The sequence below is a fragment of the Entelurus aequoreus genome, linkage group LG14 (assembly GCF_033978785.1).
Source record: "Entelurus aequoreus isolate RoL-2023_Sb linkage group LG14, RoL_Eaeq_v1.1, whole genome shotgun sequence".
Taxonomy (NCBI): Eukaryota; Metazoa; Chordata; class Actinopteri; order Syngnathiformes; family Syngnathidae; genus Entelurus; species Entelurus aequoreus.
Genome location: NC_084744.1, coordinates 37465447 through 37478731, shown reverse-complemented (window position 1 = coordinate 37478731; position 13285 = coordinate 37465447). Strand labels below are relative to the sequence as shown.

At 35.2% G+C, this 13285-nt stretch overlaps 1 protein-coding gene across 5 annotated transcripts in view; it reads left to right on the top strand.

Moving 5' to 3' along the window:
• Positions 1-13285, top strand: part of mfsd9 (major facilitator superfamily domain containing 9) — a 123643-nt gene that overhangs the window by 73158 nt on the left and 37200 nt on the right. For all 5 annotated transcript variants that reach the window (XM_062069803.1, XM_062069802.1, XM_062069800.1 and 2 more), the window contains one exon: positions 7904-7961. The gene's annotated coding sequence lies outside the window, so the exon portion shown is untranslated. The remainder of the gene's footprint in view (positions 1-7903; positions 7962-13285) is intronic.

Sequence of the window (13285 nt, the reverse complement as noted above, 5' to 3'; positions counted from 1 at the left end):
TATTTTAAAATGTTGAAAATGAGTTTAATACGGAACCTTTAAGAGCTATGGGCAATATAAGCGTGTGAATATGGAAACCTATTAAACGTTTTCCCTTTACTTTGTCCTGGCTTAAGAAGATGTTACCACTTTATGAACATGTGTTCTCGTATCTTAACTAACTAGATAATTAGCGAGCGCACCAAAAAAAAAAAAGTCAAATGCGAATCGTATGTAAATGTTAAACATCATCTGTGCAGGCGTGATTATTCATGTCTCTCGGAAGCCTTGATTAAATATTCCTTATACCCTCGGAGCGGCGGAACAAATGAACCACGGCGGCGGCCTAACAGGAGCTGACACATCTTTTAAATAATGTTTATTTATCGCCGGTAACATTTAACCAGCCCTTTGCGCGGTCATGCCTCTGGCTTGTGATCGCCGCTTCTTTGAGCTTTTACTCTATAAAACTTTGGAGAACTTTTTTTTTTTTTTTTTTTTTTTACAAGGCTGAAATAAGAAAAACGAGACATCCTTAGAGCTCAGGCGGACATACATGTAAAGCCATTCGCCAGAGTTAGCGGTATAAAGGCGAGCTGTACGATAAGTATAAATGAATACATGAATACTCGAGCGTCCGCCATCTGCATGGAGATACATTATTCACCGCGTCCCCCCTCGTCCTCGGCCTCCATGCTAGGGATATCATTATACTTCAATTAATACAAAGTATACTTTTACCATTGCAAAACTCAGCGCGGGATCTTACTTTCAGTGAATGTCAGCCCCACTCGGGGTCAAAGGTATAATTTTGCGCGTATATAAAAAGCACACAGCTGCAGACGGGCGACGCCAGATGAGCGGGAAGCCTCCGACGTGGGAATAACCTCCTGTTTGAGGGGGAAAGTCAGCGAAAGAGGATTTTAAAAGGGGGACTCTGCAGGTTTGTGCTAAGTTCTTGTTGGATGTGGACCTTTATGTTGTAACTTTTGCATGTTTCAGAGCTGTTTCCACTCTAATGTTACCTTAAGGGGGATTTATTTTGCACAGAGCGTTTTAACTCGGATGTGTTAGGTTTCCCTATAACCTCAATCCAGGGGGACAGTGCGGCTCCTTGTCAGTGTTGCTTGCGTCCGAGCCGCAGCAAGAGAGGAAGTAACTTCACCCGCACGTCGCCTACATTACTCGCCAGGCGATGCGACTCAAATGTCAGGACCGGTGTAGTTCAATTGTTAATAATAGGGCCCCCGTACTTGCTTTGCAATCATTTAAATGCCTAATACGTCATTTTCATAAATGTGGCTCTAATGAAGTCTCTTATGAATACACATGAAGAGCAACAGACAAAGGGAGCAGGAGTCATTTGAATAGTTACATTAGAGTCGTACATAATTCCTCTCTATTAAATATGGTAAGCTGTTTTAGTTTTTAGAGACGCGTCTATACGCGGCGACATGCGTGAGACAAACGAATATGACAGTGCCCTCTTGTTGAAATATCATTAATAAACATCACAATGGGCCGCTTTGGGCTTTTTGGGTTCAACTCAGTGAGAGACCTTAGGTAACGTTTTACTCCTTTGTCTACCTCAGTTTGTTATTACTCGATTCTTACTGCGTTATAAAGCACCATTTCATATTATAATACTTTTTCAAGTTATTTTTACTGGCTCTAAGGACACGAACACGTATAATAGAATAGAATAGAATAGAATACCTTTCATTGTAACTATACACAGGTACAATGAGATTAAAAGCAACTCCAGTATCAGTGTGACAGTCTATAAATATGCAAAACATAGGAAGGAAAGAAAATAAATAGTACAAAAGGAGGTATGGTGCACAGTCCAGTCCTGAGAAGGAATGTTCTGAATGTGTTGTTTAAATATTAAATATTATACTATATACATATGTATAATACAGAAGCATTCAGAATGTGGGTGGAAAGAAAAAATGAGAGGTGTTAAACTATAAAATCAGTGCCCACGAGAGTTCAGAAAGAACTCATAAATAACTATTTATTAAACCCTTTATTTATTAAATCACAATTATTGAAATTCAACAGTTTAAGATTCAGTTTAAGAGACTGTTCAAACTACAAGTGTTCACAAAGTACACAGAACAAGAATTATGATGAACTCCTTGAACCTTTTTTTTTTTCCTTTTTTTTTTTTTTTATTGAGACAAAGATTATTTATGTATTTAATATTTGTATGCTTACTATGGTATATTATCTATTTATTATTTATTTTTTTCACTGTTCTGTTACAGAGTACAAGGAAATTGGATAAAATTGCTATAGTTTGAAAAGGGGTAGGATTAAATAAGCTCTGCTTCTTCCTACTCCTTTTCGGACGTGCTGTAATGAAATAACTGGAACTGTGTGATGCATTACATTGTATCGTATACATGTTCCAAATAAACTGAAACTGAACTGAACTGAACTGAACTAAACTATTTAAATATGTCCTTGCGTACTAAAATGATTATCCTATTAAAATAAACACAGTGGACATTTATTCTTCTTCCAATCTTCTTCTTTTCTAAAATGTATTTGGAGACAGCCAGCTAGTTTTATTGACAATTTGTCAGTACTATAATCGTATTTGTTTTGTTAAGCATTCAAAAAAAATATATACAGTTTATTGGTATATGAAACATTTTTGATTAAGTCATGACAATATTTCATAGTAAATAAGCAAAACATTTTAAATAAAAAAGCATCAACATAATATCGCTGATGTATAATATTCACCATTTGTTCATATTTTCAGTTCAGTTCAGTTCAGTTTCAGTTTATTTGGAACATGCATACGATACAATGTAATGCATCACATATTTACAGTTGTTTCATTACAGCACGTCTGAAAAGGAGTAGGAAGAAGCAGAGCTTATTCAATCCTACCCCTTTTCATACCATAGCAATTTTATCCGATTTCCTTGTTCTCTGTAACAGAACAGTGAACAGATACATACTAAATAAATAATATACTATAGTAAGCAAACAAATATTAAATACATAAATAATCTTTGTCTCAATAAAAAAAAAAAAAGGGTTCAAGATGTTCATCATAATTATTGGTCTGTGTACTTTGTGAACACTTGTAGTTTCAACAGTCTCTTAAACGAATCATATTGGTGCTTTGTTTGATTTCTTTTGATTAATCCATTCCATAATTTAATTCCACATAGGCTAAAGGTTTTAAGCGTTGTACGAGCATACAAATGTTTTAAATTAGATTTTCCTAGGCTCTAAGGTTATATTTCTCCTATTTTGTTGAGAAGAATTGTTGTATATTCTTGGGTAGCAGGTTATAGTTTGCTTTATACATTATTTTAGCTGTTTGCAAATGCACCAAATCGTTGAATTTCAATAATAGTGATTTAATAAATAAAGGTTTTGTATGTTCTCTATATCCAACATTATGTATTATTTTAATTGATCTTTTTTGTGACACAGTTAGTGAATGAAGCGTACTTTTGAACTGTGTTACCAAGGGATTTTTTGTCATAGAAACTTCAATAACAGCACCTTAATTATATTGTTTAACATTCAATAGACTATTTTTTACAAAAACAAATACACGACCAATAGAATAATGTGGTACAGTTACCGGCCCTATGGACATAAACGCTTATACAGTATGTTTACAAACTCTTTAAATAATATGTCCTTGTACACTATATTTTCTATCTAATTAAAATAAACAAAAACAGTAAACATTTACTTTTTTTGTGAGATTGGTTTTAATTTATCTGAAGACAGTCAGCTATTTTCTATGACAATTTGTATGGATTCTACTGTAATTAATATTAAAAATATATTTTTTGTGTAGGCATACAAAAAAATTGAAAGTAGTTATTGTTGCATGAAACAATGTTAAATAAATGCATGATAAATAAATGCATGATAATATTTGGTAGTAAATCATTTAAAAATAAGTAAAACAATATATTAATATACATTTACTATACAACCAATGATTTTGGTGACAGAAACTTCAACATTATCAAATTAATGGTATCATTAAACTAGACTATTCAACACTGCATAAACTATTTTTTTGATGAAAAATAAATATATGATAAATGAACATTCACCGGCTCTAGAGACACAAACGCTTATACAGTACGCTTCAAGTTGTACAAAGTAATGATATGTCAAATATTTTTAATCCAATTAAAATAAAGACAGTAGATTTGTTTATGTGATTTATTTTTCTGGATACAGCCAGCTATGTATGACATTTTATTTTCTGTATATAAATCATATTTTTGTTTAAACATATAAATGTGAAAAATTAAACATATTTGATTAACTAACAAGAATATTTGGTAATAAACAAGTGAAAGAAAAATTTAATCATTGACAAAATTTTACTGTCTATTAAATTAGATTTTTCTGAATGTATCTGGAAACAACCAGCTATTTTTTATGACCATATGTATAAATGTTTTGGGTTTTTTGTTTGTTTTTTTAAGCATACAACAAAATATTTAAAATAGTTTATTGGTGCATGGAACATTTTTGATAAATTATAAAGTATTATAAATTTCACTGCTGTATTAAATCCACACTTAACTATAACAAGGGATTTTTTTTGTCATAGAAACCTAGCTAATAGCAAATTAATTATATATTTTAGATACACACATTTTTGATAAATTCATGACAATATTTAGAAGTAAACAAGTAAAAAGAAAGAACAAATAAAATGTAGACTTAATTTCACTTCTGTAATTTATCCATAATTCGTATTCAGTATATACAGTATAACCAATGGATGTTTTAAATTGAAACTTCAACAATATCAAATTAATGATATAATTTTACTGCATTATTTATTGCAGTATTTATTGCATTATTACTGCATATTATTGTACTTATTTTGACCCAAAAAATAAATATATGACCAATTAAATATGTGTAAAGAATTAAAATGGTAAATGGGTTATATAGCGCTTTTCTACCTTCAAGGTACTCAAAGCGCTTTGACACTATTTCCACATTCACCCATTCACACACACATTCACACACTGATGGCGGGAGCTGCCATGCTTGGCGCTAACCACGACCGATCAGGAGCAAGGGTGAAGTGTCTTGCTCAAGAACACAACGGACGTGACTAGGGTGGTAGAAGCTGGGGATTGAACCAGGAACCCTCAGGTTGCTGGCACGGCCACTCTCCCAACTGCGCCACGCCGTCCCCATGAAAAATAACTAAAATAATTTAACAGAAATGTTTAACATCCTCTAATTAACCACTAAGTACATTCTGGATTAATATTTGACCAACATAATATTTTGTAATAAATACATTAAACATGTTGATTACTTAGTAATGCTAATAATAACAGGGACTTTTTTTAATGTAATGGATTTTTGCTACATTTATCTGAAGACAGCCTGCTACTTTTTCATGACAATTTCCATGTACTATATTGTTTAATAAGCATACATAAACATAAACTTAGTTTATTGGTGCATGAAACCTTTTTGATAAATACATAAGAATATTTTGTAGTAAATAAGGGAGTAAAAAAAATAAGTAACATTGACACAATTTCACTGCTGTATTAAATCCACAATACATTCATAACTTAACTATACCAATGATAGAAAATTATTGATTTCATTTAACTATAATGTAGACTTCTTTTTTCTTTTTCTTTTTCTTTTTTTTTTTTTTACAAAATATGACCAATTGAATATTTTGGGAAGAATGAAATAAAAAACTAAGATAATTAAACACAAATATTTACGTTAATTTCTCTTAATAATCATGAAATACAATGTTGGTAAATATTTTACCAACAGAATGTTTTTGTAATAAACGAATTAACCATTTTGATTACTTCTTTAATGGTAATGATGAAAGGGTTTATTTGTTTAACACGTTGTATGAAGGAACATCATGTGCACACAATTCAACATGTCTGAAAAGGAGGAGGTAGAAGCAGAGCTTATTTGTATACTAATAATAAAAAGTATGCCAGACAGGGTAGTTCATATTGTTCTTCTTCTCCTGAGTATATTAGACATTTAATCGACATGAAGTATGTTTGATGTATGACCAACAGTAAAACATAATAATAAAATGATTTAGCAGCATTATGAACCATTTAATACACAAAATAAGCAAATGAGACAACGCCACCTAGTTTAGGATGGTGGCTGTTTAGACAGTATAGTTTAAGGCCGCATAAGAAATTATATGCAAGAGGTGTTTTTGAATATTCATGACAGAATCCATCAGCTGTTTGGACTGCTGCATTAATGTATTGCCCGGGGTGACCCTACACCCAAATAAGGAGGATGGGGCACTAATGCTGCCTTAACGCCTCCAAAATATTTGTAAAAAGTGAGAAATGGCTAACCTTGTGTTTGTCTCTCCAACAGCTTTGCTGAAACTATAGAAAGTAAACTGTCATCTAATTTTTTTGCAGTAAAACAAGCCATCACTTTGAAATGAGGCGGGGAGGCTTTTCGAGGGTGGGGGGGTACAGTTGTTGAGCGTTTGTGGCTAAATATTAAGAAGTGAATGAATATGCAAGCGGAAAAGCCGGTTGAAGAGTCCCAATCAACTCCTACACTAAAAGAGAAAGACATTAGCATGCCTTTGAAACAAGAGACCTTGACTAGGAACGAGAGCCATCCATGCACACTTTGGAATGTCATTTATATGCACAAAGTGAAGCGTGAGGCCAGAGGATGTGAGGGTGCAATGGTGGGGGGCTTGGGGGGGTTCTGTTACAGGTGGAGCTCTCAGTGGCTGAAATGGAAGTTTGAACACATCAAGGAGTTGCTGTGGACTTCCACACTGTGCAAAAGGGAAACAGCATAACATATACGTCTCCACATGTTGTTACATTACCTTGTGTAACATTTTAACGTTTTTTAAATTAATCTTTTCCTTTTTTTAATCTCAGAAAATGTTATACATTTATGATTTTCAGAATTATTCTGAGTTTATTTTTTAAAAGTCACCAATTCTGTACACTTTTCTTTTGAATTTCTGATAAATACACATAAATATAGTTTTACAAACAGCAAAGAAAAACTTAAAACCTCAACAAATCCTATTTTTAAGTTTTTGTAACTGAAGATTTATTTTTTTATTATTTTGTGTGAAAAACTAAAGTTATTTTTGCTTTCCTTAAATTTTGTATAGCAAAAAAATCCAAAATAAAAAACAAATAAATGTGGAAAAAGTTAGAAAATTCCCCCAAAATAGGATTTGTAATTGATTTTCAGGTAAGGGGGCAAAAATTCTAAATGTTTGGGGAAAAAACAGAAAAACAAACTTTTCATATTGGTTTTTCACATGTGAAAAAGCCAAATTTGGTGAATTAATTTTTTGAATTTGGTGATTTTTATTTTTTCATGATCTGAGAAACATTCCTTTCATTTTTTTATTGTTTCTTTTTCTCGCCTTGTGTAAATGTCCCCTCAAAAAATGTAATCACAGATCACACAAAGAAAATGAAAAAATAATAATAAACTGAAACATTTCTAAACATTTTGAGAAAAACTGATTGAGAGCAAAACAAGATACATTTTATCAAAGCAAAAGTGTGTTTTATTTGTTAAAACTTGTGCATCATACTTTTTTCAAATAATAATCAAATACATATAAAAACCAAAAAATAAAACGTTTGAGTTTTTGTGTAAAAAACATAAAATCCAGCTAATTATTGGTATGCTGTCTGACAGTCTTGAGGGAAGAGAAAAAAATCATATGTTTCCTTTTATTCTGTTTACAAATATATTCAGAATTCAGAAAAAAGCAATGACACTGGATAGACATTTAAAAAAAAAAAGCCAAATTCTGATAAGCAAAAGTGTTGATTATTTAGTTTTGCACAATTGATAAAAAAGCCCGCAAAATTACAGCAGCAAAGAAATACTTTTTTGTGTGTTTCAGATACAAAGCATGGAGATTCCTGCTTTTCAGTGGACAGCGAGGCTAAAGTACATTTGTGGTATGTCAACACTTTATCTCTTCTTCTGCACTAATGAAAGTGTTGATTTCCAAACATTTGTTGGATGACCCGAGTGTCTTTTTTTTTCTTTTTTTTTGGGTGGGTGTGAGGGTACAGCGGTGCCCTACGTGCTCCTCTCTTTAAATTATGTATGGTGATTACATGTTGATGGAGTCCTCTGAATTGTAAATCCCCACAATTATACAGCCCATTGTCTATTCATTATTTCAGAACCAATGGGGAATTATGTAAAACTATCTCGAAAGAGGATGGCGGCGTGTAATGTGACTTGCCATACTGTTCATGCAATGCAAATACTTTACCGAGAGTTGGACGTATGATGGTATCTAAATGGAGGCTGACCTGTGTGTGCGTGTGTGTGTGTATGTGTGTGTGTGTGTGTGTGTGTGTGTGTGTGTGTGTGTGTGTGTGTGTGTGTGTGTGTGTGTGTGTGTGTGTGTGTGTGTGTGTGTGTGTCGTGTGGGATTAGGACACATTTGGAAGATGAGCTATGATAACTGCTAACGCACTCAGGCAACGAGTGTATCGTCCCGGAGTCAAACCTAAGGTCCTTGCTTGTCCCATTGTGTGTTTATTTACATGATATACCGTCATACAAAATACGAGTTGTACTGTGTTTTTGAGTTATACCAACTCAATTATTATCATTTTCTTTAAAAAGTTACGTTCTTCATGAATTCCTGTCCGACTCCCCGTCATGTTCGCCTCCACTATTGAATAATGTTCTTCATAATTACAGTAGTACCTCAACTTTTCGAGCTTATTTGACTCTGTGACGGAGCTCTTAACTCAAAACACTTGTATCTCAAATCAGTGTCTCCCACTGAAATTAACTGGAATTAAAACAGCACAATTTTAATATTTAGAATGTGTTTTAAAACGAAAAACAAACTTTTAGATAATAGATACTGTATAAAAACAATACAATCAAATGCACTATTTGTGTAGTAATGTAATAATAATGTACATAATATACCTTTTTTTCAGCTGCTTCTCCGTCAAACACACCATCAGCAGCTTTTCCATATTTTCATGGATAAAGGTAGTTATTATTTGAACATCCTTGGCTTCATTCTTCTTCAGTATGGCGCAGGCTAGCAGTTGCTTTGCAAAGTCTGCAGTTTTTGATGATTTATTTTTCTAATTTAATGAATATCATAAAAAAATTTACTGGCCAAGTATGTTGAACATGCAAGGAATTTGAGTTGGTAGGCTGCGCTCTCTCGTTCAATGTAAGAAAAAAAAATTAACAATTATCTAGCAAAAATATAAACAAGTACTTAAATAACTAATAGGCTCATAAATAATAGTTCAGTGGTGAATAGGGCAAAGCAATGAGATGATGACGTGAGCATGAGTTAGTACATTTACAGTGACAGATTAGTTCCAGAGTTATTTCACAGCGTTCATCAGATTGATAACCTGAGGGAAGAACCTGTTCTTATGACGGTTTCTTTTGGCGTACTGTGATTTGTAAAGCCTACGGGAGGGGAGACATTTGTGACCAGGATGTGAGGGGTCTGCAGCAATGTTCCCTGTAAATGCCCATTTCCTGACCCAAATTAGAACTTTTCTGCAGTCCAAATTGTCCATTGCAGTCTGTCTATGTGCAGCTTGGTTGCGGATACGAAGCAGACAGTGATGGAAGTGCACAGGACAGACTGAATGATGGATGTGTGCTAGAACATGGTCAGCAGTTCCTGGGGCAGATTGAACTTCACGCTCACTTTCTTCCTTCCCATGGTTGGAAAACAAAGTTACGTCGATCTCTAGCTTTAAGCTAATGCTAGCGAGTAAGACCAGATGCTTGGTCGTATCACTGTGACATTTGCTACACCTACAAATGGTGGCTATGCTTGTAACTTTTTTCAACTTAACGCAAAACAATCTAATAAGAGAGTTCTTATCTCAAAACACTCTTAAGTTGAGGTAACACTGGCATAAGTATCTAAACTTTACCAAATCGCTATCATTTGTTGACAACCAGTCGTGCGTTCTCACCTAGGCCTTCAGTGATGTCCTACTTAGTCCGAATTCACCTCTCAAAATACCGTCATTTATGTCACCACATGGACACGGCTGGAGATACTATACAGAAACACACTTGCGTGCAAGTGTGTACAAACAGTGTACAAAAGGGTGTATTTTTCGGCACATTTAACATTCAATAAACCCGCTTCAGCAATTAAAACATATCTTATGTGCAATGTTCCCTCTAAGGCGCGCGCCTGTGCAATTGCGCACTGCTCAAGCGTCCTCTGCGCACGGCAAATCTGTGCTACGCACAAAATCAAATAAAAAAATAAGCGCATAACAATTTTCGACACGACGCGGACATGACAGAGAAAACAGTTTTCGTCATCATTGTTCAAATATTGTAACGTCTGTCGAGACGCTTTGAGGACATGAATTCCATCCATCACTTTACTGAGCAAAACTCTTTATTGTCGGCCATAAATACATCACCAAAACATTAGTAAAAAAAATTATATCTAGCAAAAGTGGTCATTTTCTGCAGTACAAACCAGACCAAAACCAACTTTGTTATATCAACAGCAGCCGCTCGCTCTTTCTCACTTGCGCCAACACATGCACATATGGCACTTAGCCAGTGATGCGTTTACAGCCACACAAAAAGTCGGACAACTCCAACACCACACATCAAGTGTAATTCCAGGTCGTTACACCATGATTTACCAATCAAATGTGTGCTTATTCTAGTGTCATTTATTAGGAATCTTCATTTATAAATATTAATCATGAAATGCTGTTAGTATATTAAATAAATACTAATAAAAATAAATTTTTTACAAACAGGAAGTTGCAGGAACGTACACATGATCCCCTGCTTACATCTCATTGTGCAACATGTGAACGTTTTAATGGGAACTAAATGTAATGTCTGAAAGGGTACGAATTGTTTCCAAAGCAGGACCTCCACCCAGACAAACAATACAAGTACACAGTTCATGAAAAACACTTTTTTTTGTTATTGTCATTGTAAGCGGGCCTAAACACTTATATTAGAAAACAACCTCATGGAAATGACTGCTGTCATTTGATTATAATAATAAGAGAATGTTGTCTGTCTATCTGTGTTGGCCCTGAGATGAGGTGGGGACTTGTCCAGGGTGTACCCCGCCTTCTGCCCGAATGCAGCTGAGATAGGCTCCAGCACCCCCCGCGACCCCGAAAGGGACAAGCGGTAGAAATGGATGGATGGATGGAGATTGAACTTGTTATTTAGTCAGGTTTGGGACAGGTGTGCTGCTGGTGTAGCCACAGTGTGCACGTCTGATGTTGCTCACATGGGCTCCACTGAATGCTCAGGGAGTTTTTGCGTTTGCTCACACACATGAAAAATTAGAGGGAACATTGCTTATGTGGTACTGTCAAAACGTAAAAAATTGTATAAAACAAATGAAACATGAAAAAATTAAGAAATAAAATATTTGAACTCACAATTTGTGGAACCCATCAGACACCGTATAAGCCAGTGGTAGCGTCGTCGTAGTCGGTTGATTCGCGTGAAAGTGGCGGGGAAACCATTTCGCCGCCGGTGTTGGACCAAAATGTGATTGCCTGCCAAAAATGTATTTCCTTCGCGAGAGCGCACACCGCTCGCTAAACCTGCATTGCTTGGCTTCGTCTGTCCACAGCGGATTACTAGGTGTAAGACAAACACTTTATCTTAGTGGGTATTGTACCAGTAAGTTTTCTGTAGTTTTCTACGGCATGTATGGTTCCGGTGCCCCTTCCTGTTTTCGCAACGTGTGATTGGATACTCACTTGACACTCCCAAGTGAGTATCCAATTACAGCGTTAGGCCAGCTGGAAGGCCTTACTGACATCAACGCGTGATCTGATTGGCTATCGCAATTGTCTGTCGCCTCTATGTGTCCGTTCACTTACATTGTTGATTCTGAAGGCTACGGCCAAATTTCGTACAGCATGGCAACATAAGCTAGCTGAATTCTGATTGGAGCATAATAATGCATGAAGAGAATATGAATAGTTTTAGATATTTAAAAATTACTTTTATCTTTAATTATGGTCATGATTTCTGGTTATGTTAGGCCAGCAGAAAAGGCCTTGCTGGCCCTGACGACCCTCCACTGCTGACAACACACATAATGAATGCGTGGTCGCAGGGTCCCTAAGCAGAGTTTTATTCAGAAGCCCCGCTGCCTTCGCCCCCATTAGAAATCAATCAATCAATCAATCAATGTTTTTTTATATAGCCCTAAATCACAAAAGTCTCAAAGGGCTGCACAAGCCAAGTTTCACTTTTCTATTTAAGTGAAACTTGAATTTAATTTAATCTATGTTTGTACCAAAAACTAAATAACAAATGTAATCATCATTAAAACATAAATCTGTGAACATTCCCGACACCACTCCGGTAAGGAGGATATAATGCTGACAAGACTTGGGAAAGTTAGCAAATTAAGTTAAGTACCAACGATTGTCACACACACACTAGAGGTGGCGAAATTATTCTCTGCATTTGACCCATCACCCTTGATCACCCCCTGGGAGCCGCGCCCAGGAATCATTTTTGGTGATTTAACCCCCAATTCCAACCCTTGATGCTGAGTGCCAAGCAGGGAGGTAATGGGTCCCATTTTTATAGTCTTTGGTATGACTCGACCGGGGTTTGAACTCACAACCTACTGATCTGCAGTTTCTTCCGACCGCTATTACAACATTGGTTCTGTCACTGCTGTTTTCTGCAATAAATAAGCAAAAATGTGGTCGGAGAGACTTGCATTTATTCTCCATTTTTCCATGCACTCCAAATCATTATTAAAGTTAAACAATTACGCTGCTTTACCATGTTTTCAGAAAAAAAACAGCCTCTCTTTCCAAATGTACAAACCCCAAAACCAGTGAAGTTGGCACGTTGTGTAAATCGTAAATAAAAACAGAATACAATGATTTGCTAATTATTTTCAACTTATATTCAATTGAATAGACTGCAAAGACAAGATATTTAACGTTCGAACTGGAAAACGTTGTTATTTTTTGCAAATATTAGCTCATTTGGAATTGGATGCCTGCAACATGTTTTAAAAAAAAGCTGGCACAAGTGGAAAAAAAGACTGAGATAGTTGAGGACGCTCATCAAACACTTATTTGGAACATCCCACAGATGAACAGGTTAATTGGGAACAGGTGGGTGCCATGATTGGCTATAAAAGCAGTTTCCATGAAATGCTCAGTCATTCACAAACAAGGATGGAGCGAGGGTCACCACTTTGTGAACAAATGTGTGAGCAAATTGTCGAACAGTTTAAGAACAA